This window comes from Chiloscyllium punctatum, chromosome 36 (genome assembly GCF_047496795.1).
Source record: "Chiloscyllium punctatum isolate Juve2018m chromosome 36, sChiPun1.3, whole genome shotgun sequence".
In the NCBI taxonomy this organism is placed as follows: Eukaryota; Metazoa; Chordata; class Chondrichthyes; order Orectolobiformes; family Hemiscylliidae; genus Chiloscyllium; species Chiloscyllium punctatum.
Window position 1 is genome coordinate 27,304,551 of NC_092774.1, and position 24,687 is coordinate 27,329,237.

Sequence of the window (24,687 nt, forward strand, 5' to 3'; positions counted from 1 at the left end):
ACATTTTATTCTCCCCAACTCAACGCCTCAAACACTGCGGCTCCTGGGAGTGGAAAAGAAACAATCACCAAAACCCAGTCCAAGCTCTGTGAATCTTCAGAAAATCAGCAAACGTTCATCCCTTCGGATTTTCTATCCTGGGCTGACAGGGATGGGTTTTGTCACTCTTTTGTAGGACATTGCAAGTGGATGTTTTGCAAACATGCACTACAATGCAATCTGATTAATCAGGACCTGGATGTTTTCGGTCTTTGAATGTATGTGTTGTGCTCCAGAACTTTGCTGTTCACAGTTTATAATACTTATCTTCCCAGTCCCCTGTATCACTTCTCGAAAATGTTTAATTTGTGTCTTGTAATCCTTTCACTGTCTGCTTATGAGGATAGCGTTTCCGTGTTTTACCTAAATTATCTTGACCTTGCATACCTCAAGCCTCAAGCGAATTTCACGAGAAACCTTCTCCAGTTCAAAAGCCAACTGTTCATGATGGCTCTGTTCCTTGTCACGTGTCCAATTTCAGATCGATGTTGTTAATGTCCCTTCTACTCCTTCAGATCCAGGTTTCGCTCACAGGGCTAGAACAGAACTGTCACCAAATACATTTACCAATCTACGTTCATCCTATCGATTGTATTAGCATCATCAACACTTCTCATCAAAATAACTCGAGAGACTTTCATCACAATTTTCTGTGAACAGTCATACATTAGCTTTGCTGAATGAACCCCAAATTTCTTGAAGTGGCTCCTTATTTTCGGCCCTGATTATTAATCTCTCTACGCATGGGAATGGATCCTTCCCAGCCGCTCTATCTCTCATCAATGTGTGTAGTTCAATTCGATCTCCCATCAGCCTCCTCTGTCCTGATCAAATCCAGGGCAACAGGAACCGTTGGGGCTATGGCGCGGACAGGACAATCCCAATACTCACCTTTCCTGTTAGAACTATTCCATGAGAAAGTTTAGACCACAACTTTGGGCGTGTAGTTGTGGCCGAACACTTAAGGTGTTGGCGTAGAGATCCTTTGGGGCTCCCCGCCCAGGGTGGTAACCTGCTGGCTATGATTTCTTCGCTGGCGATTTTAAATGACTTCCTGTTGGTTGCATTATCGCTCAAACTTCACAAAACCCGTCTCAATAAAGACCCGTTTTCTCATGTCTGGGAATTGATTGCCATGCAGGAAACTCGGGTTCTGAACAAACAACGTACCAGACTCACAACGTCAGCTCTGTTTCCCTTTCCACAGATGCTGCTCGACCCGTTGGCTTTCTGCAGTATTCTCTGTGTTTATTAGGCACAAGTGCTGCTTTTCATTCAAGAACTTCAATCCCTGTCCTCTGGTAACTGACTCTGGTCAGTGGCAATTGGTTCTTCTGATCATTAAACTGCCCATTCCCACCGCTTCTTCCTCCATCGTGACCAACAGCCCCAGGAAATCTCCAGTTTTCCTTCTTTGCTCCAAAGCGAACATTCTCCACCTTGGGAATGTCTCCCCAAAATGGAAATTCCTCATCCCTGGACATGAGGCAAGGCGTACAATTGGAAGAGATTTTGGCAAAATATTGTCAGTTAGGAAATGGAAAAATGTTCAAATGTTCATGAAGCAACACAGAAATCCCAGTCTCCAGCTTTGTGAACCTTTAGAAACACTTTGCGAAGCGGATTTCGAGGAGAATGAAAGATGACCGGTCCGATTGAGCAGAGACAGTCCAGACACCGTCCCCTTGTTGACGAGGCCGGGAGGTTGACTCTGATGTTCTTGGCACATGAACTGATCTGAGACAATGAAAGAATTGTCGTTCCTGCACATCATGAATTCAAACCCCTTCTCCCCTGCGAGCCAACGAGAGAACTCGGAAACAGGCAAAACACTGAAAGGCTGGAAGGGCGACGGCCCCGGAGTAAGAAAGCTAGTTCCTCGTGACATGGATGTGTCTGCAGACTGTCCCCGGTATCTCCACAAGAGATCTCCCAGGCTTGATTATGGAAAAGTAAAACTGATAGACGACAACTGTAATTCTCGGCGGGGAGGCTGAATTATAAAATCACCAGGCGATGTGCAGCCCAAGTCAGCGCCTGTCTCTGTGGCGCAATTGGTCCGCGCGTTCGGCTGTTAACCGAAAGGTTGGTGGTTCGAGCCCACCCAGGGGCGGTGTGTTCGCTGCCCTTCTTTGGCTTCGAAGCTGTGCGCTTTTAATGGCGTCAGGAAAATTTTCCCCCAACGGAAATCTTCTCCACAAAGGGGTTTCTGAATTGAATTGATGTCTAACGGAAGGGACTGCGTTTGCTGAGAAGACGAGACCAAAAGAGAAACTAGGCAGGTTTGACAGTACCTGTTGGTGAAAACACAATTTTGAAATGTTGCCTCTGATTCTCTTTCCACAGATGTTGCCTGACCTGCTGAGTTCCTCCTGCAATTTCTAACTGAAAGTTCATTTCATCTTTTGGGGTGAAACACCGAAATATCTGCAAACACCATGTGCCGATATTTAACCCTTTCGAATCACTGTGAAGTGATTGGATTCAAACAAACTCTGCGATGATTCACTCTTTCTCAGCTCCATAGGCAGACAGGCCTGGGAAGTCAAGCTGTCAGTGTGGTTCTGTATTCGTGGGCCGAGTGGTTAATGCGATGTACATGAAATCCATTGCGGTTTCCCCTCGCAGGTGTGAACCCTGCCGAGTACAAAATGAGAAATGTCGTCGAAAAGAAAGGGAGCTTGCTCCCCGGCTTCTTCTTTAAGATTCAAATCAGTGGAGGGGGAAAAATATTTCACTCAAATTGGGACTGGTGGGAATCTGCAACCCACTGCCTGTTCGGGTGGAACAAGCAGATACCCGCAGAGCTTCTTTTGAGGCTATGAGCAAAGTGTTTGGAAATGAGACTAGAAGAGTGAGGTGCTTGAAATCGTGATCGAAATGAAGCAGGCACCTGAGGACAAGGGTGTTTCCTTTGCCAGTGAAAGATACTGCTTCACCAAGTTGGGCCTGTGGAAGGGAATCAGTGACGGTGATTATCTTTGGTTGTTCGCCTTGTGAATGAACCCATTGCTGCGCATGTCCGTGCTAACGTCAGAACTCTGCAGCATGGTGGCGTGAGATACGCACAGGGCCGGGGCCAATGGATGATGCATCTGACTCCACCTCCCTGTTTGAAATGCAGCTCACAGCTTCTTCACACACCCCAATTAATCTTTCTCATTGTCCTGTAGCCGGCATACGGTTTGAATTCCCGATCTGCGGGAATGAGAATCCTTTCACTGTCTCGCGTCAGTAAATGTCCCTGAGAACATCTGAGTCAACTCACAGCGCAGTCATATGAGGGGAAGCTGAAATAGCCCCACATGCTGCTCACGGGCACATTTTATTCTCCCCAACTCAACGCCTCAAACACTGCGGCTCCTGGGAGTGGAAAAGAAACAATCACCAAAACCCAGTCCAAGCTCTGTGAATCTTCAGAAAATCAGCAAACGTTCATCCCTTCGGATTTTCTATCCTGGGCTGACAGGGATGGGTTTTGTCACTCTTTTGTAGGACATTGCAAGTGGATGTTTTGCAAACATGCACTACAATGCAATCTGATTAATCAGGACCTGGATGTTTTCGGTCTTTGAATGTATGTGTTGTGCTCCAGAACTTTGCTGTTCACAGTTTATAATACTTATCTTCCCAGTCCCCTGTATCACTTGTCGAAAATGTTTAATTTGTGTCTTGTAATCCTTTCACTGTCTGCTAATGAGGATAGCGTTTCCGTGTTTTACCTAAATTATCTTGACCTTGCATACCTCAAGCCTCAAGCGAATTTCACGAGAAACCTTCTCCAGTTCAAAAGCCAACTGTTCATGATGGCTCTGTTCCTTGTCACGTGTCCAATTTCAGATCGATGTTGTTAATGTCCCTTCTACTCCTTCAGATCCAGGTTTCGCTCACAGGGCTAGAACAGAACTGTCACCAAATACATTTACCAATCTACGTTCATCCTATCGATTGTATTAGCATCATCAACACTTCTCATCAAAATAACTCGAGAGACTTTCATCACAATTTTCTGTGAACAGTCATACATTAGCTTTGCTGAATGAACCCCAAATTTCTTGAAGTGGCTCCTTATTTTCGGCCCTGATTATTAATCTCTCTACGCATGGGAATGGATCCTTCCCAGCCGCTCTATCTCTCATCAATGTGTGTAGTTCAATTCGATCTCCCATCAGCCTCCTCTGTCCTGATCAAATCCAGGGCAACAGGAACCGTTGGGGCTATGGCGCGGACAGGACAATCCCAATACTCACCTTTCCTGTTAGAACTATTCCATGAGAAAGTTTAGACCACAACTTTGGGCGTGTAGTTGTGGCCGAACACTTAAGGTGTTGGCGTAGAGATCCTTTGGGGCTCCCCGCCCAGGGTGGTAACCTGCTGGCTATGATTTCTTCGCTGGCGATTTTAAATGACTTCCTGTTGGTTGCATTATCGCTCAAACTTCACAAAACCCGTCTCAATAAAGACCCGTTTTCTCATGTCTGGGAATTGATTGCCATGCAGGAAACTCGGGTTCTGAACAAACAACGTACCAGACTCACAACGTCAGCTCTGTTTCCCTTTCCACAGATGCTGCTCGACCCGTTGGCTTTCTGCAGTATTCTCTGTGTTTATTAGGCACAAGTGCTGCTTTTCATTCAAGAACTTCAATCCCTGTCCTCTGGTAACTGACTCTGGTCAGTGGCAATTGGTTCTTCTGATCATTAAACTGCCCATTCCCACCGCTTCTTCCTCCATCGTGACCAACAGCCCCAGGAAATCTCCAGTTTTCCTTCTTTGCTCCAAAGCGAACATTCTCCACCTTGGGAATGTCTCCCCAAAATGGAAATTCCTCATCCCTGGACATGAGGCAAGGCGTACAATTGGAAGAGATTTTGGCAAAATATTGTCAGTTAGGAAATGGAAAAATGTTCAAATGTTCATGAAGCAACACAGAAATCCCAGTCTCCAGCTTTGTGAACCTTTAGAAACACTTTGCGAAGCGGATTTCGAGGAGAATGAAAGATGACCGGTCCGATTGAGCAGAGACAGTCCAGACACCGTCCCCTTGTTGACGAGGCCGGGAGGTTGACTCTGATGTTCTTGGCACATGAACTGATCTGAGACAATGAAAGAATTGTCGTTCCTGCACATCATGAATTCAAACCCCTTCTCCCCTGCGAGCCAACGAGAGAACTCGGGAACAGGCAAAACACTGAAAGGCTGGAAGGGCGACGGCCCCGGAGTAAGAAAGCTAGTTCCTCGTGACATGGATGTGTCTGCAGACTGTCCCCGGTATCTCCACAAGAGATCTCCCAGGCTTGATTATGGAAAAGTAAAACTGATAGACGACAATTGTAATTCTCGGCGGGGAGGCTGAAGTATAAAATCACCAGGCGATGGTGCAGCCCAAGTCAGCGCCTGTCTCTGTGGCGCAATTGGTCAGCGCGTTCGGCTGTTAACCGAAAGGTTGGTGGTTCGAGCCCACCCGGGGGCGGTGTGTTCGCTGCCCTTCTTTGGCTTCGAAGCTGTGCGCTTTTAATGGCGTCAGGAAAATTTTCCCCAAACGGAAATCTTCTCCACAAAGGGGTTTCTGAATTGAATTGATGTCTAACGGAAGGGACTGCGTTTGCTGAGAAGACGAGACCAAAAGAGAAACTAGGCAGGTTTGACAGTACCTGTCGGTGAAAACACAATTTTGAAATGTTGCCTCTGATTCTCTTTCCACAGATGTTGCCTGACCTGCTGAGTTCCTCCTGCAATTTCTAACTGAAAGTTCATTTCATCTTTTGGGGTGAAACACCGAAATATCTGCAAACACCATGTGCCGATATTTAACCCTTTCGAATCACTGTGAAGTGATTGGATTCAAACAAACTCTGCGATGATTCACTCTTTCTCAGCTCCATAGGCAGACAGGCCTGGGAAGTCAAGCTGTCAGTGTGGTTCTGTATTCGTGGGCCGAGTGGTTAATGCGATGTACATGAAATCCATTGCGGTTTCCCCTCGCAGGTGTGAACCCTGCCGAGTACAAAATGAGAAATGTCGTCGAAAAGAAAGGGAGCTTGCTCCCCGGCTTCTTCTTTAAGATTCAAATCAGTGGAGGGGGAAAAATATTTCACTCAAATTGGGACTGGTGGGAATCTGCAACCCACTGCCTGTTCGGGTGGAACAAGCAGATACCCGCAGAGCTTCTTTTGAGGCTATGAGCAAAGTGTTTGGAAATGAGACTAGAAGAGTGAGGTGCTTGAAATCGTGATCGAAATGAAGCAGGCACCTGAGGACAAGGATGTTTCCTTTGCCAGTGAAAGATACTGCTTCACCAAGTTGGGCCTGTGGAAGGGAATCAGTGACGGTGATTATCTTTGGTTGTTCGCCTTGTGAATGAACCCATTGCTGCGCATGTCCGTGCTAACGTCAGAACTCTGCAGCATGGTGGCGTGAGATACGCACAGGGCCGGGGCCAATGGATGATGCATCTGACTCCACCTCCCTGTTTGAAATGCAGCTCACAGCTTCTTCACACACCCCAATTAATCTTTCTCATTGTCCTGTAGCCGGCATACGGTTTGAATTCCCGATCTGCGGGAATGAGAATCCTTTCACTGTCTCGCGTCAGTAAATGTCCCTGAGAACATCTGAGTCAACTCACAGCGCAGTCATATGAGGGGAAGCTGAAATAGCCCCACATGCTGCTCACGGGCACATTTTATTCTCCCCAACTCAACGCCTCAAACACTGCGGCTCCTGGGAGTGGAAAAGAAACAATCACCAAAACCCAGTCCAAGCTCTGTGAATCTTCAGAAAATCAGCAAACGTTCATCCCTTCGGATTTTCTATCCTGGGCTGACAGGGATGGGTTTTGTCACTCTTTTCTAGGACATTGCAAGTGGATGTTTTGCAAACATGCACTACAATGCAATCTGATTAATCAGGACCTGGATGTTTTCGGTCTTTGAATGTATGTGTTGTGCTCCAGAACTTTGCTGTTCACAGTTTATAATACTTATCTTCCCAGTCCCCTGTATCACTTGTCGAAAATGTTTAATTTGTGTCTTGTAATCCTTTCACTGTCTGCTAATGAGGATAGCGTTTCCGTGTTTTACCTAAATTATCTTGACCTTGCATACCTCAAGCCTCAAGCGAATTTCACGAGAAACCTTCTCCAGTTCAAAAGCCAACTGTTCATGATGGCTCTGTTTCTTGTCACGTGTCCAATTTCAGATCGATGTTGTTAATGTCCCTTCTACTCCTTCAGATCCAGGTTTCGCTCACAGGGCTAGAACAGAACTGTCACCAAATACATTTACCAATCTACGTTCATCCTATCGATTGTATTAGCATCATCAACACTTCTCATCAAAATAACTCGAGAGACTTTCATCACAATTTTCTGTGAACAGTCATACATTAGCTTTGCTGAATGAACCCCAAATTTCTTGAAGTGGCTCCTTATTTTCGGCCCTGATTATTAATCTCTCTACGCATGGGAATGGATCCTTCCCAGCCGCTCTATCTCTCATCAATGTGTGTAGTTCAATTCGATCTCCCATCAGCCTCCTCTGTCCTGATCAAATCCAGGGCAACAGGAACCGTTGGGGCTATGGCGCGGACAGGACAATCCCAATACTCACCTTTCCTGTTAGAACTATTCCATGAGAAAGTTTAGACCACAACTTTGGGCGTGTAGTTGTGGCCGAACACTTAAGGTGTTGGCGTAGAGATCCTTTGGGGCTCCCCGCCCAGGGTGGTAACCTGCTGGCTATGATTTCTTCGCTGGCGATTTTAAATGACTTCCTGTTGGTTGCATTATCGCTCAAACTTCACAAAACCCGTCTCAATAAAGACCCGTTTTCTCATGTCTGGGAATTGATTGCCATGCAGGAAACTCGGGTTCTGAACAAACAACGTACCAGACTCACAACGTCAGCTCTGTTTCCCTTTCCACAGATGCTGCTCGACCCGTTGGCTTTCTGCAGTATTCTCTGTGTTTATTAGGCACAAGTGCTGCTTTTCATTCAAGAACTTCAATCCCTGTCCTCTGGTAACTGACTCTGGTCAGTGGCAATTGGTTCTTCTGATCATTAAACTGCCCATTCCCACCGCTTCTTCCTCCATCGTGACCAACAGCCCCAGGAAATCTCCAGTTTTCCTTCTTTGCTCCAAAGCGAACATTCTCCATCTTGGGAATGTCTCCCCAAAATGGAAATTCCTCATCCCTGGACATGAGGCAAGGCGTACAATTGGAAGAGATTTTGGCAAAATATTGTCAGTTAGGAAATGGAAAAATGTTCAAATGTTCATGAAGCAACACAGAAATCCCAGTCTCCAGCTTTGTGAACCTTTAGAAACACTTTGCGAAGCGGATTTCGAGGAGAATGAAAGATGACCGGTCCGATTGAGCAGAGACAGTCCAGACACCGTCCCCTTGTTGACGAGGCCGGGAGGTTGACTCTGATGTTCTTGGCACATGAACTGATCTGAGACAATGAAAGAATTGTCGTTCCTGCACATCATGAATTCAAACCCCTTCTCCCCTGCGAGCCAACGAGAGAACTCGGGAACAGGCAAAACACTGAAAGGCTGGAAGGGCGACGGCCCCGGAGTAAGAAAGCTAGTTCCTCGTGACATGGATGTGTCTGCAGACTGTCCCCGGTATCTCCACAAGAGATCTCCCAGGCTTGATTATGGAAAAGTAAAACTGATAGACGACAATTGTAATTCTCGGCGGGGAGGCTGAATTATAAAATCACCAGGCGATGGTGCAGCCCAAGTCAGCGCCTGTCTCTGTGGCGCAATTGGTCAGCGCGTTCGGCTGTTAACCGAGAGGTTGGTGGTTCGAGCCCACCCAGGGGCGGTGTGTTCGCTGCCCTTCTTTGGCTTCGAAGCTGTGCGCTTTTAATGGCGTCAGGAAAATTTTCCCCCAACGGAAATCTTCTCCACAAAGGGGTTTCTGAATTGAATTGATGTCTAACGGAAGGGACTGCGTTTGCTGAGAAGACGAGACCAAAACAGAAACTAGGCAGGTTTGACAGTACCTGTCGGTGAAAACACAATTTTGAAATGTTGCCTCTGATTCTCTTTCCACAGATGTTGCCTGACCTGCTGAGTTCCTCCTGCAATTTCTAACTGAAAGTTCATTTCATCTTTTGGGGTGAAACACCGAAATATCTGCAAACACCATGTGCCGATATTTAACCCTTTCGAATCACTGTGAAGTGATTGGATTCAAACAAACTCTGCGATGATTCACTCTTTCTCAGCTCCATAGGCAGACAGGCCTGGGAAGTCAAGCTGTCAGTGTGGTTCTGTATTCGTGGGCCGAGTGGTTAATGCGATGTACATGAAATCCATTGCGGTTTCCCCTCGCAGGTGTGAACCCTGCCGAGTACAAAATGAGAAATGTCGTCGAAAAGAAAGGGAGCTTGCTCCCCGGCTTCTTCTTTAAGATTCAAATCAGTGGAGGGGGAAAAATATTTCACTCAAATTGGGACTGGTGGGAATCTGCAACCCACTGCCTGTTCGGGTGGAACAAGCAGATACCCGCAGAGCTTCTTTTGAGGCTATGAGCAAAGTGTTTGGAAATGAGACTAGAAGAGTGAGGTGCTTGAAATCGTGATCGAAATGAAGCAGGCACCTGAGGACAAGGGTGTTTCCTTTGCCAGTGAAAGATACTGCTTCACCAAGTTGGGCCTGTGGAAGGGAATCAGTGACGGTGATTATCTTTGGTTGTTCGCCTTGTGAATGAACCCATTGCTGCGCATGTCCGTGCTAACGTCAGAACTCTGCAGCATGGTGGCGTGAGATACGCACAGGGCCGGGGCCAATGGATGATGCATCTGACTCCACCTCCCTGTTTGAAATGCAGCTCACAGCTTCTTCACACACCCCAATTAATCTTTCTCATTGTCCTGTAGCCGGCATACGGTTTGAATTCCCGATCTGCGGGAATGAGAATCCTTTCACTGTCTCGCGTCAGTAAATGTCCCTGAGAACATCTGAGTCAACTCACAGCGCAGTCATATGAGGGGAAGCTGAAATAGCCCCACATGCTGCTCACGGGCACATTTTATTCTCCCCAACTCAACGCCTCAAACACTGCGGCTCCTGGGAGTGGAAAAGAAACAATCACCAAAACCCAGTCCAAGCTCTGTGAATCTTCAGAAAATCAGCAAACGTTCATCCCTTCGGATTTTCTATCCTGGGCTGACAGGGATGGGTTTTGTCACTCTTTTCTAGGACATTGCAAGTGGATGTTTTGCAAACATGCACTACAATGCAATCTGATTAATCAGGACCTGGATGTTTTCGGTCTTTGAATGTATGTGTTGTGCTCCAGAACTTTGCTGTTCACAGTTTATAATACTTATCTTCCCAGTCCCCTGTATCACTTGTCGAAAATGTTTAATTTGTGTCTTGTAATCCTTTCACTGTCTGCTAATGAGGATAGCGTTTCCGTGTTTTACCTAAATTATCTTGACCTTGCATACCTCAAGCCTCAAGCGAATTTCACGAGAAACCTTCTCCAGTTCAAAAGCCAACTGTTCATGATGGCTCTGTTCCTTGTCACGTGTCCAATTTCAGATCGATGTTGTTAATGTCCCTTCTACTCCTTCAGATCCAGGTTTCGCTCACAGGGCTAGAACAGAACTGTCACCAAATACATTTACCAATCTACGTTCATCCTATCGATTGTATTAGCATCATCAACACTTCTCATCAAAATAACTCGAGAGACTTTCATCACAATTTTCTGTGAACAGTCATACATTAGCTTTGCTGAATGAACCCCAAATTTCTTGAAGTGGCTCCTTATTTTCGGCCCTGATTATTAATCTCTCTACGCATGGGAATGGATCCTTCCCAGCCGCTCTATCTCTCATCAATGTGTGTAGTTCAATTCGATCTCCCATCAGCCTCCTCTGTCCTGATCAAATCCAGGGCAACAGGAACCGTTGGGGCTATGGCGCGGACAGGACAATCCCAATACTCACCTTTCCTGTTAGAACTATTCCATGAGAAAGTTTAGACCACAACTTTGGGCGTGTAGTTGTGGCCGAACACTTAAGGTGTTGGCGTAGAGATCCTTTGGGGCTCCCCGCCCAGGGTGGTAACCTGCTGGCTATGATTTCTTCGCTGGCGATTTTAAATGACTTCCTGTTGGTTGCATTATCGCTCAAACTTCACAAAACCCGTCTCAATAAAGACCCGTTTTCTCATGTCTGGGAATTGATTGCCATGCAGGAAACTCGGGTTCTGAACAAACAACGTACCAGACTCACAACGTCAGCTCTGTTTCCCTTTCCACAGATGCTGCTCGACCCGTTGGCTTTCTGCAGTATTCTCTGTGTTTATTAGGCACAAGTGCTGCTTTTCATTCAAGAACTTCAATCCCTGTCCTCTGGTAACTGACTCTGGTCAGTGGCAATTGGTTCTTCTGATCATTAAACTGCCCATTCCCACCGCTTCTTCCTCCATCGTGACCAACAGCCCCAGGAAATCTCCAGTTTTCCTTCTTTGCTCCAAAGCGAACATTCTCCACCTTGGGAATGTCTCCCCAAAATGGAAATTCCTCATCCCTGGACATGAGGCAAGGCGTACAATTGGAAGAGATTTTGGCAAAATATTGTCAGTTAGGAAATGGAAAAATGTTCAAATGTTCATGAAGCAACACAGAAATCCCAGTCTCCAGCTTTGTGAACCTTTAGAAACACTTTGCGAAGCGGATTTCGAGGAGAATGAAAGATGACCGGTCCGATTGAGCAGAGACAGTCCAGACACCGTCCCCTTGTTGACGAGGCCGGGAGGTTGACTCTGATGTTCTTGGCACATGAACTGATCTGAGACAATGAAAGAATTGTCGTTCCTGCACATCATGAATTCAAACCCCTTCTCCCCTGCGAGCCAACGAGAGAACTCGGGAACAGGCAAAACACTGAAAGGCTGGAAGGGCGACGGCCCCGGAGTAAGAAAGCTAGTTCCTCGTGACATGGATGTGTCTGCAGACTGTCCCCGGTATCTCCACAAGAGATCTCCCAGGCTTGATTATGGAAAAGTAAAACTGATAGACGACAATTGTAATTCTCGGCGGGGAGGCTGAATTATAAAATCACCAGGCGATGGTGCAGCCCAAGTCAGCGCCTGTCTCTGTGGCGCAATTGGTCAGCGCGTTCGGCTGTTAACCGAGAGGTTGGTGGTTCGAGCCCACCCAGGGGCGGTGTGTTCGCTGCCCTTCTTTGGCTTCGAAGCTGTGCGCTTTTAATGGCGTCAGGAAAATTTTCCCCCAACGGAAATCTTCTCCACAAAGGGGTTTCTGAATTGAATTGATGTCTAACGGAAGGGACTGCGTTTGCTGAGAAGACGAGACCAAAAGAGAAACTAGGCAGGTTTGACAGTACCTGTCGGTGAAAACACAATTTTGAAATGTTGCCTCTGATTCTCTTTCCACAGATGTTGCCTGACCTGCTGAGTTCCTCCTGCAATTTCTAACTGAAAGTTCATTTCATCTTTTGGGGTGAAACACCGAAATATCTGCAAACACCATGTGCCGATATTTAACTCTTTCGAATCACTGTGAAGTGATTGGATTCAAACAAACTCTGCGATGATTCACTCTTTCTCAGCTCCATAGGCAGACAGGCCTGGGAAGTCAAGCTGTCAGTGTGGTTCTGTATTCGTGGGCCGAGTGGTTAATGCGATGTACATGAAATCCATTGCGGTTTCCCCTCGCAGGTGTGAACCCTGCCGAGTACAAAATGAGAAATGTCGTCGAAAAGAAAGGGAGCTTGCTCCCCGGCTTCTTCTTTAAGATTCAAATCAGTGGAGGGGGAAAAATATTTCACTCAAATTGGGACTGGTGGGAATCTGCAACCCACTGCCTGTTCGGGTGGAACAAGCAGATACCCGCAGAGCTTCTTTTGAGGCTATGAGCAAAGTGTTTGGAAATGAGACTAGAAGAGTGAGGTGCTTGAAATCGTGATCGAAATGAAGCAGGCACCTGAGGACAAGGGTGTTTCCTTTGCCAGTGAAAGATACTGCTTCACCAAGTTGGGCCTGTGGAAGGGAATCAGTGACGGTGATTATCTTTGGTTGTTCGCCTTGTGAATGAACCCATTGCTGCGCATGTCCGTGCTAACGTCAGAACTCTGCAGCATGGTGGCGTGAGATACGCACAGGGCCGGGGCCAATGGATGATGCATCTGACTCCACCTCCCTGTTTGAAATGCAGCTCACAGCTTCTTCACACACCCCAATTAATCTTTCTTATTGTCCTGTAGCCGGCATACGGTTTGAATTCCCGATCTGCGGGAATGAGAATCCTTTCACTGTCTCGCGTCAGTAAATGTCCCTGAGAACATCTGAGTCAACTCACAGCGCAGTCATATGAGGGGAAGCTGAAATAGCCCCACATGCTGCTCACGGGCACATTTTATTCTCCCCAACTCAACGCCTCAAACACTGCGGCTCCTGGGAGTGGAAAAGAAACAATCACCAAAACCCAGTCCAAGCTCTGTGAATCTTCAGAAAATCAGCAAACGTTCATCCCTTCGGATTTTCTATCCTGGGCTGACAGGGATGGGTTTTGTCACTCTTTTCTAGGACATTGCAAGTGGATGTTTTGCAAACATGCACTACAATGCAATCTGATTAATCAGGACCTGGATGTTTTCGGTCTTTGAATGTATGTGTTGTGCTCCAGAACTTTGCTGTTCACAGTTTATAATACTTATCTTCCCAGTCCCCTGTATCACTTGTCGAAAATGTTTAATTTGTGTCTTGTAATCCTTTCACTGTCTGCTAATGAGGATAGCGTTTCCGTGTTTTACCTAAATTATCTTGACTTTGCATACCTCAAGCCTCAAGCGAATTTCACGAGAAACCTTCTCCAGTTCAAAAGCCAACTGTTCATGATGGCTCTGTTTCTTGTCACGTGTCCAATTTCAGATCGATGTTGTTAATGTCCCTTCTACTCCTTCAGATCCAGGTTTCGCTCACAGGGCTAGAACAGAACTGTCACCAAATACATTTACCAATCTACGTTCATCCTATCGATTGTATTAGCATCATCAACACTTCTCATCAAAATAACTCGAGAGACTTTCATCACAATTTTCTGTGAACAGTCATACATTAGCTTTGCTGAATGAACCCCAAATTTCTTGAAGTGGCTCCTTATTTTCGGCCCTGATTATTAATCTCTCTACGCATGGGAATGGATCCTTCCCAGCCGCTCTATCTCTCATCAATGTGTGTAGTTCAATTCGATCTCCCATCAGCCTCCTCTGTCCTGATCAAATCCAGGGCAACAGGAACCGTTGGGGCTATGGCGCGGACAGGACAATCCCAATACTCACCTTTCCTGTTAGAACTATTCCATGAGAAAGTTTAGACCACAACTTTGGGCGTGTAGTTGTGGCCGAACACTTAAGGTGTTGGCGTAGAGATCCTTTGGGGCTCCCCGCCCAGGGTGGTAACCTGCTGGCTATGATTTCTTCGCTGGCGATTTTAAATGACTTCCTGTTGGTTGCATTATCGCTCAAACTTCACAAAACCCGTCTCAATAAAGACCCGTTTTCTCATGTCTGGGAATTGATTGCCATGCAGGAAACTCGGGTTCTGAACAAACAACGTACCAGACTCACAACGTCAGCTCTGTTTCCCTTTCCACAGATGCTGCTCGACCCGTTGGCTTTCTGCAGTATTCTCTGTGTTTATTAGGCACAAGTGCTGCTTTTCATTCAAGAACTTCAATCCCTGTCCTCTGGTAACTGACTCTGGTCAGTGGCAATTGGTTCTTCTGATCATTAAACTGCCCATTCCCACCGCTTCTTCCTCCATCGTGACCAACAGCCCCAGGAAATCTCCAGTTTTCCTTCTTTGCTCCAAAGCGAACATTCTCCACCTTGGGAATGTCTCCCCAAAATGGAAATTCCTCATCCCTGGACATGAGGCAAGGCGTACAATTGGAAGAGATTTTGGCAAAATATTGTCAGTTAGGAAATGGAAAAATGTTCAAATGTTCATGAAGCAACACAGAAATCCCAGTCTCCAGCTTTGTGAACCTTTAGAAACACTTTGCGAAGCGGATTTCGAGGAGAATGAAAGATGACCGGTCCGATTGAGCAGAGACAGTCCAGACACCGTCCCCTTGTTGACGAGGCCGGGAGGTTGACTCTGATGTTCTTGGCACATGAACTGATCTGAGACAATGAAAGAATTGTCGTTCCTGCACATCATGAATTCAAACCCCTTCTCCCCTGCGAGCCAACGAGAGAACTCGGGAACAGGCAAAACACTGAAAGGCTGGAAGGGCGACGGCCCCGGAGTAAGAAAGCTAGTTCCTCGTGACATGGATGTGTCTGCAGACTGTCCCCGGTATCTCCACAAGAGATCTCCCAGGCTTGATTATGGAAAAGTAAAACTGATAGACGACAATTGTAATTCTCGGCGGGGAGGCTGAATTATAAAATCACCAGGCGATGGTGCAGCCCAAGTCAGCGCCTGTCTCTGTGGCGCAATTGGTCAGCGCGTTCGGCTGTTAACCGAAAGGTTGGTGGTTCGAGCTGCCCTTCTTTGGCTTCGAAGCTGTGCGCTTTTAATGGCGTCAGGAAAATTTTCCCCCAACGGAAATCTTCTCCACAAAGGGGTTTCTGAATTGAATTGATGTCTAACGGAAGGGACTGCGTTTGCTGAGAAGACGAGACCAAAAGAGAAACTAGGCAGGTTTGACAGTACCTGTCGGTGAAAACACAATTTTGAAATGTTGCCTCTGATTCTCTTTCCACAGATGTTGCCTGACCTGCTGAGTTCCTCCTGCAATTTCTAACTGAAAGTTCATTTCATCTTTTGGGGTGAAACACCGAAATATCTGCAAACACCATGTGCCGATATTTAACCCTTTCGAATCACTGTGAAGTGATTGGATTCAAACAAACTCTGCGATGATTCACTCTTTCTCAGCTCCATAGGCAGACAGGCCTGGGAAGTCAAGCTGTCAGTGTGGTTCTGTATTCGTGGGCCGAGTGGTTAATGCGATGTACATGAAATCCATTGCGGTTTCCCCTCGCAGGTGTGAACCCTGCCGAGTACAAAATGAGAAATGTCGTCGAAAAGAAAGGGAGCTTGCTCCCCGGCTTCTTCTTTAAGATTCAAATCAGTGGAGGGGGAAAAATATTTCACTCAAATTGGGACTGGTGGGAATCTGCAACCCACTGCCTGTTCGGGTGGAACAAGCAGATACCCGCAGAGCTTCTTTTGAGGCTATGAGCAAAGTGTTTGGAAATGAGACTAGAAGAGTGAGGTGCTTGAAATCGTGATCGAAATGAAGCAGGCACCTGAGGACAAGGGTGTTTCCTTTGCCAGTGAAAGATACTGCTTCACCAAGTTGGGCCTGTGGAAGGGAATCAGTGACGGTGATTATCTTTGGTTGTTCGCCTTGTGAATGAACCCATTGCTGCGCATGTCCGTGCTAACGTCAGAACTCTGCAGCATGGTGGCGTGAGATTCGCACAGGGCCGGGGCCAATGGATGATGCATCTGACTCCACCTCCCTGTTTGAAATGCAGCTCACAGCTTCTTCACACACCCCAATTAATCTTTCTCATTGTCCTGTAGCCGGCATACGGTTTGAATTCCCGATCTGCGGGAATGAGAATCCTTTCACTGTCTCGCGTCAGTAAATGTCCCTGAGAACATCTGAGTCAACTCACAGCGCAGTCATATGAGGGGAAGCTGAAATAGCCCCACATGCTGCTCACGGGCACATTTTATTCTCCCCAACTCAACGCCTCAAACACTGCGGCTCCTGGGAGTGGAAAAGAAACAATCACCAAAACCCAGTCCAAGCTCTGTGAATCTTCAGAAAATCAGCAAACGTTCATCCCTTCGGATTTTCTATCCTGGGCTGACAGGGATGGGTTTTGTCACTCTTTTCTAGGACATTGCAAGTGGATGTTTTGCAAACATGCACTACAATGCAATCTGATTAATCAGGACCTGGATGTTTTCGGTCTTTGAATGTATGTGTTGTGCTCCAGAACTTTGCTGTTCACAGTTTATAATACTTATCTTCCCAGTCCCCTGTATCACTTGTCGAAAATGTTTAATTTGTGTCTTGTAATCCTTTCACTGTCTGCTAATGAGGATAGCGTTTCCGTGTTTTACCTAAATTATCTTGACCTTGCATACCTCAAGCCTCAAGCGAATTTCACGAGAAACCTTCTCCAGTTCAAAAGCCAACTGTTCATGATGGCTCTGTTCCTTGTCACGTGTCCAATTTCAGATCGATGTTGTTAATGTCCCTTCTACTCCTTCAGATCCAGGTTTCGCTCACAGGGCTAGAACAGAACTGTCACCAAATACATTTACCAATCTACGTTCATCCTATCGATTGTATTAGCATCATCAACACTTCTCATCAAAATAACTCGAGAGACTTTCATCACAATTTTCTGTGAACAGTCATACATTAGCTTTGCTGAATGAACCCCAAATTTCTTGAAGTGGCTCCTTATTTTCGGCCCTGATTATTAATCTCTCTACGCATGGGAATGGATCCTTCCCAGCCGCTCTATCTCTCATCAATGTGTGTAGTTCAATTCGATCTCCCATCAGCCTCCTCTGTCCTGATCAAATCCAGGGCAACAGGAACCGTTGGGGCTATGGCGCGGACAGGACAATCCCAATACTCACCTTTCCTGTTAGAACTATTCCATGAGAAAGTTTAGACCACAACTTTGGGCGTGTAGTTGTGGCCGAACACTTAAGGTGTTGGCGTAGAGATCCTTTGGGGCTCCCCGCCCAGGGTGGTAACCTGCTGGCTATGATTTCTTCGCTGGCGATTTTAAATGACTTCCTGTTGGTTGCATTATCGCTCAAACTTCACAAAACCCATCTCAATAAAGACCCGTTTTCTCATGTCTGGGAATTGATTGCCATGCAGGAAACTCGGGTTCTGAACAAACAACGTACCAGACTCACAACGTCAGCTCTGTTTCCCTTTCCACAGATGCTGCTCGACCCGTTGGCTTTCTGCAGTATTCTCTGTGTTTATTAGGCACAAGTGCTGCTTTTCATTCAAGAACTTCAATCCCTGTCCTCTGGTAACTGACTCTGGTCAGTGGCAATTGGTTCTTCTGATCATTAAACTGCCCATTCCCACCGCTTCTTCCTCCATCGTGACCAACAGCCCCAGGAAATCTCCAGTTTTCCTTCTTTGCTCCAAAGCGAACATTCTCCACCTTGGGAATGTCTCCCCAAAATGGAAATTCCTCATCCCTGGACATGAGGCAAGGCGTACAATTGGAAGAGATTTTGGCAAAATATTGTCAGTTAGGAAATGGAAAAATGTTCAAATGTTCATGAAGCAACACAGAAATCCCAGTCTCCAGCTTTGTGAACCTTTAGAAACACTTTGCGAAGCGGATTTCGAGGAGAATGAAAGATGACCGGTCCGATTGAGCAGAGACAGTCCAGACACCGTCCCCTTGTTGACGAGGCCGGGAGGTTGACTCTGATGTTCTTGGCACATGAACTGATCTGAGACAATGAAAGAATTGTCGTTCCTGCACATCATGAATTCAAACCCCTTCTCCCCTGCGAGCCAACGAGAGAACTCGGGAACAGGCAAAACACTGAAAGGCTGGAAGGGCGACGGCCCCGGAGTAAGAAAGCTAGTTCCTCGTGACATGGATGTGTCTGCAGACTGTCCCCGGTATCTCCACAAGAGATCTCCCAGGCTTGATTATGGAAAAGTAAAACTGATAGACGACAATTGTAATTCTCGGCGGGGAGGCTGAATTATAAAATCACCAGGCGATGGTGCAGCCCAAGTCAGCGCCTGTCTCTGTGGCGCAATTGGTCAGCGCGTTCGGCTGTTAACCGAGAGGTTGGTGGTTCGAGCCCACCCAGGGGCGGTGTGTTCGCTGCCCTTCTTTGGCTTCGAAGCTGTGCGCTTTTAATGGCGTCAGGAAAATTTTCCCCCAACGGAAATCTTCTCCACAAAGGGGTTTCTGAATTGAATTGATGTCTAACGGAAGGGACTGCGTTTGCTGAGAAGACGAGACCAAAACAGAAACTAGGCAGGTTTGACAGTACCTGTCGGTGAAAACACAATTTTGAAATGTTGCCTCTGATTCTCTTTCCACAGATGTTGCCTGACCTGCTGAGTTCCTCCTGCAATTTCTAACTGAAAGTTCATTTCATCTTTTGGGGTGAAACACCGAAATATCTGCAAACACCATGTGCCGATATTTAACCCTTTCGAATCACTGTGAAGTGATTGGATTCAAACAAACTCTGCGATGATTCACTCTTTCTCAGCTCCATAGGCAGACAGGCCTGGGAAGTCAAGCTGTCAGTGTGGTTCTGTATTCGTGGGCCGAGTGGTTAATGCGATGTACATGAAATCCATTGCGGTTTCCCCTCGCAGGTGTGAACCCTGCCGAGTACAAAATGAGAAATGTCGTCGAAAAGAAAGGGAGCTTGCTCCCCGGCTTCTTCTTTAAGATTCAAATCAGTGGAGGGGGAAAAATATTTCACTCAAATTGGGACTGGTGGGAATCTGCAACCCACTGCCTGTTCGGGTGGAACAAGCAGATACCCGCAGAGCTTCTTTTGAGGCTATGAGCAAAGTGTTTGGAAATGAGACTAGAAGAGTGAGGTGCTTGAAATCGTGATCGAAATGAAGCAGGCACCTGAGGACAAGGGTGTTTCCTTTGCCAGTGAAAGATACTGCTTCACCAAGTTGGGCCTGTGGAAGGGAATCAGTGACGGTGATTATCTTTGGTTGTTCGCCTTGTGAATGAACCCATTGCTGCGCATGTCCGTGCTAACGTCAGAACTCTGCAGCATGGTGGCGTGAGATACGCACAGGGCCGGGGCCAATGGATGATGCATCTGACTCCACCTCCCTGTTTGAAATGCAGCTCACAGCTTCTTCACACACCCCAATTAATCTTTCTCATTGTCCTGTAGCCGGCATACGGTTTGAATTCCCGATCTGCGGGAATGAGAATCCTTTCACTGTCTCGCGTCAGTAAATGTCCCTGAGAACATCTGAGTCAACTCACAGCGCAGTCATATGAGGGGAAGCTGAAATAGCCCCACATGCTGCTCACGGGCACATTTTATTCTCCCCAACTCAACGCCTCAAACACTGCGGCTCCTGGGAGTGGAAAAGAAACAATCACCAAAACCCAGTCCAAGCTCTGTGAATCTTCAGAAAATCAGCAAACGTTCATCCCTTCGGATTTTCTATCCTGGGCTGACAGGGATGGGTTTTGTCACTCTTTTCTAGGACATTGCAAGTGGATGTTTTGCAAACATGCACTACAATGCAATCTGATTAATCAGGACCTGGATGTTTTCGGTCTTTGAATGTATGTGTTGTGCTCCAGAACTTTGCTGTTCACAGTTTATAATACTTATCTTCCCAGTCCCCTGTATCACTTGTCGAAAATGTTTAATTTGTGTCTTGTAATCCTTTCACTGTCTGCTAATGAGGATAGCGTTTCCGTGTTTTACCTAAATTATCTTGACCTTGCATACCTCAAGCCTCAAGCGAATTTCACGAGAAACCTTCTCCAGTTCAAAAGCCAACTGTTCATGATGGCTCTGTTTCTTGTCACGTGTCCAATTTCAGATCGATGTTGTTAATGTCCCTTCTACTCCTTCAGATCCAGGTTTCGCTCACAGGGCTAGAACAGAACTGTCACCAAATACATTTACCAATCTACGTTCATCCTATCGATTGTATTAGCATCATCAACACTTCTCATCAAAATAACTCGAGAGACTTTCATCACAATTTTCTGTGAACAGTCATACATTAGCTTTGCTGAATGAACCCCAAATTTCTTGAAGTGGCTCCTTATTTTCGGCCCTGATTATTAATCTCTCTACGCATGGGAATGGATCCTTCCCAGCCGCTCTATCTCTCATCAATGTGTGTAGTTCAATTCGATCTCCCATCAGCCTCCTCTGTCCTGATCAAATCCAGGGCAACAGGAACCGTTGGGGCTATGGCGCGGACAGGACAATCCCAATACTCACCTTTCCTGTTAGAACTATTCCATGAGAAAGTTTAGACCACAACTTTGGGCGTGTAGTTGTGGCCGAACACTTAAGGTGTTGGCGTAGAGATCCTTTGGGGCTCCCCGCCCAGGGTGGTAACCTGCTGGCTATGATTTCTTCGCTGGCGATTTTAAATGACTTCCTGTTGGTTGCATTATCGCTCAAACTTCACAAAACCCGTCTCAATAAAGACCCGTTTTCTCATGTCTGGGAATTGATTGCCATGCAGGAAACTCGGGTTCTGAACAAACAACGTACCAGACTCACAACGTCAGCTCTGTTTCCCTTTCCACAGATGCTGCTCGACCCGTTGGCTTTCTGCAGTATTCTCTGTGTTTATTAGGCACAAGTGCTGCTTTTCATTCAAGAACTTCAATCCCTGTCCTCTGGTAACTGACTCTGGTCAGTGGCAATTGGTTCTTCTGATCATTAAACTGCCCATTCCCACCGCTTCTTCCTCCATCGTGACCAACAGCCCCAGGAAATCTCCAGTTTTCCTTCTTTGCTCCAAAGCGAACATTCTCCATCTTGGGAATGTCTCCCCAAAATGGAAATTCCTCATCCCTGGACATGAGGCAAGGCGTACAATTGGAAGAGATTTTGGCAAAATATTGTCAGTTAGGAAATGGAAAAATGTTCAAATGTTCATGAAGCAACACAGAAATCCCAGTCTCCAGCTTTGTGAACCTTTAGAAACACTTTGCGAAGCGGATTTCGAGGAGAATGAAAGATGACCGGTCCGATTGAGCAGAGACAGTCCAGACACCGTCCCCTTGTTGACGAGGCCGGGAGGTTGACTCTGATGTTCTTGGCACATGAACTGATCTGAGACAATGAAAGAATTGTCGTTCCTGCACATCATGAATTCAAACCCCTTCTCCCCTGCGAGCCAACGAGAGAACTCGGGAACAGGCAAAACACTGAAAGGCTGGAAGGGCGACGGCCCCGGAGTAAGAAAGCTAGTTCCTCGTGACATGGATGTGTCTGCAGACTGTCCCCGGTATCTCCACAAGAGATCTCCCAGGCTTGATTATGGAAAAGTAAAACTGATAGACGACAATTGTAATTCTCGGCGGGGAGGCTGAATTATAAAATCACCAGGCGATGGTGCAGCCCAAGTCAGCGCCTGTCTCTGTGGCGCAATTGGTCAGCGCGTTCGGCTGTTAACCGAAAGGTTGGTGGTTCGAGCTGCCCTTCTTTGGCTTCGAAGCTGTGCGCTTTTAATGGCGTCAGGAAAATTTTCCCCCAACGGAAATCTTCTCCACAAAGGGGTTTCTGAATTGAATTGATGTCTAACGGAAGGGACTGCGTTTGCTGAGAAGACGAGACCAAAAGAGAAACTAGGCAGGTTTGACAGTACCTGTCGGTGAAAACACAATTTTGAAATGTTGCCTCTGATTCTCTTTCCACAGATGTTGCCTGACCTGCTGAGTTCCTCCTGCAATTTCTAACTGAAAGTTCATTTCATCTTTTGGGGTGAAACACCGAAATATCTGCAAACACCATGTGCCGATATTTAACCCTTTCGAATCACTGTGAAGTGATTGGATTCAAACAAACTCTGCGATGATTCACTCTTTCTCAGCTCCATAGGCAGACAGGCCTGGGAAGTCAAGCTGTCAGTGTGGTTCTGTATTCGTGGGCCGAGTGGTTAATGCGATGTACATGAAATCCATTGCGGTTTCCCCTCGCAGGTGTGAACCCTGCCGAGTACAAAATGAGAAATGTCGTCGAAAAGAAAGGGAGCTTGCTCCCCGGCTTCTTCTTTAAGATTCAAATCAGTGGAGGGGGAAAAATATTTCACTCAAATTGGGACTGGTGGGAATCTGCAACCCACTGCCTGTTCGGGTGGAACAAGCAGATACCCGCAGAGCTTCTTTTGAGGCTATGAGCAAAGTGTTTGGAAATGAGACTAGAAGAGTGAGGTGCTTGAAATCGTGATCGAAATGAAGCAGGCACCTGAGGACAAGGGTGTTTCCTTTGCCAGTGAAAGATACTGCTTCACCAAGTTGGGCCTGTGGAAGGGAATCAGTGACGGTGATTATCTTTGGTTGTTCGCCTTGTGAATGAACCCATTGCTGCGCATGTCCGTGCTAACGTCAGAACTCTGCAGCATGGTGGCGTGAGATACGCACAGGGCCGGGGCCAATGGATGATGCATCTGACTCCACCTCCCTGTTTGAAATGCAGCTCACAGCTTCTTCACACACCCCAATTAATCTTTCTCATTGTCCTGTAGCCGGCATACGGTTTGAATTCCCGATCTGCGGGAATGAGAATCCTTTCACTGTCTCGCGTCAGTAAATGTCCCTGAGAACATCTGAGTCAACTCACAGCGCAGTCATATGAGGGGAAGCTGAAATAGCCCCACATGCTGCTCACGGGCACATTTTATTCTCCCCAACTCAACGCCTCAAACACTGCGGCTCCTGGGAGTGGAAAAGAAACAATCACCAAAACCCAGTCCAAGCTCTGTGAATCTTCAGAAAATCAGCAAACGTTCATCCCTTCGGATTTTCTATCCTGGGCTGACAGGGATGGGTTTTGTCACTCTTTTCTAGGACATTGCAAGTGGATGTTTTGCAAACATGCACTACAATGCAATCTGATTAATCAGGACCTGGATGTTTTCGGTCTTTGAATGTATGTGTTGTGCTCCAGAACTTTGCTGTTCACAGTTTATAATACTTATCTTCCCAGTCCCCTGTATCACTTGTCGAAAATGTTTAATTTGTGTCTTGTAATCCTTTCACTGTCTGCTAATGAGGATAGCGTTTCCGTGTTTTACCTAAATTATCTTGACCTTGCATACCTCAAGCCTCAAGCGAATTTCACGAGAAACCTTCTCCAGTTCAAAAGCCAACTGTTCATGATGGCTCTGTTCCTTGTCACGTGTCCAATTTCAGATCGATGTTGTTAATGTCCCTTCTACTCCTTCAGATCCAGGTTTCGCTCACAGGGCTAGAACAGAACTGTCACCAAATACATTTACCAATCTACGTTCATCCTATCGATTGTATTAGCATCATCAACACTTCTCATCAAAATAACTCGAGAGACTTTCATCACAATTTTCTGTGAACAGTCATACATTAGCTTTGCTGAATGAACCCCAAATTTCTTGAAGTGGCTCCTTATTTTCGGCCCTGATTATTAATCTCTCTACGCATGGGAATGGATCCTTCCCAGCCGCTCTATCTCTCATCAATGTGTGTAGTTCAATTCGATCTCCCATCAGCCTCCTCTGTCCTGATCAAATCCAGGGCAACAGGAACCGTTGGGGCTATGGCGCGGACAGGACAATCCCAATACTCACCTTTCCTGTTAGAACTATTCCATGAGAAAGTTTAGACCACAACTTTGGGCGTGTAGTTGTGGCCGAACACTTAAGGTGTTGGCGTAGAGATCCTTTGGGGCTCCCCGCCCAGGGTGGTAACCTGCTGGCTATGATTTCTTCGCTGGCGATTTTAAATGACTTCCTGTTGGTTGCATTATCGCTCAAACTTCACAAAACCCGTCTCAATAAAGACCCGTTTTCTCATGTCTGGGAATTGATTGCCATGCAGGAAACTCGGGTTCTGAACAAACAACGTACCAGAC

At 46.5% G+C, this 24,687-nt stretch overlaps 1 protein-coding gene and 5 non-coding genes across 6 annotated transcripts in view; all 6 read left to right on the forward strand.

The window, feature by feature from the left end:
* Positions 1 to 24,687, forward strand: part of LOC140460300 (uncharacterized) — a 749,266-nt gene that overhangs the window by 238,073 nt on the left and 486,506 nt on the right. The gene's annotated exons all lie outside the window — the stretch shown is intronic.
* On the forward strand, positions 2,079 to 2,152 carry trnan-guu (transfer RNA asparagine (anticodon GUU)). The gene has a single exon. It is a non-coding gene; the product is annotated as a tRNA-Asn (tRNA).
* On the forward strand, positions 5,439 to 5,512 carry trnan-guu (transfer RNA asparagine (anticodon GUU)). Its single transcript has one exon. It is a non-coding gene; the product is annotated as a tRNA-Asn (tRNA).
* Positions 8,799 to 8,872, forward strand: trnan-guu (transfer RNA asparagine (anticodon GUU)). Its single transcript has one exon. It is a non-coding gene; the product is annotated as a tRNA-Asn (tRNA).
* On the forward strand, positions 12,159 to 12,232 carry trnan-guu (transfer RNA asparagine (anticodon GUU)). Its single transcript has one exon. It is a non-coding gene; the product is annotated as a tRNA-Asn (tRNA).
* Positions 18,856 to 18,929, forward strand: trnan-guu (transfer RNA asparagine (anticodon GUU)). Its single transcript has one exon. It is a non-coding gene; the product is annotated as a tRNA-Asn (tRNA).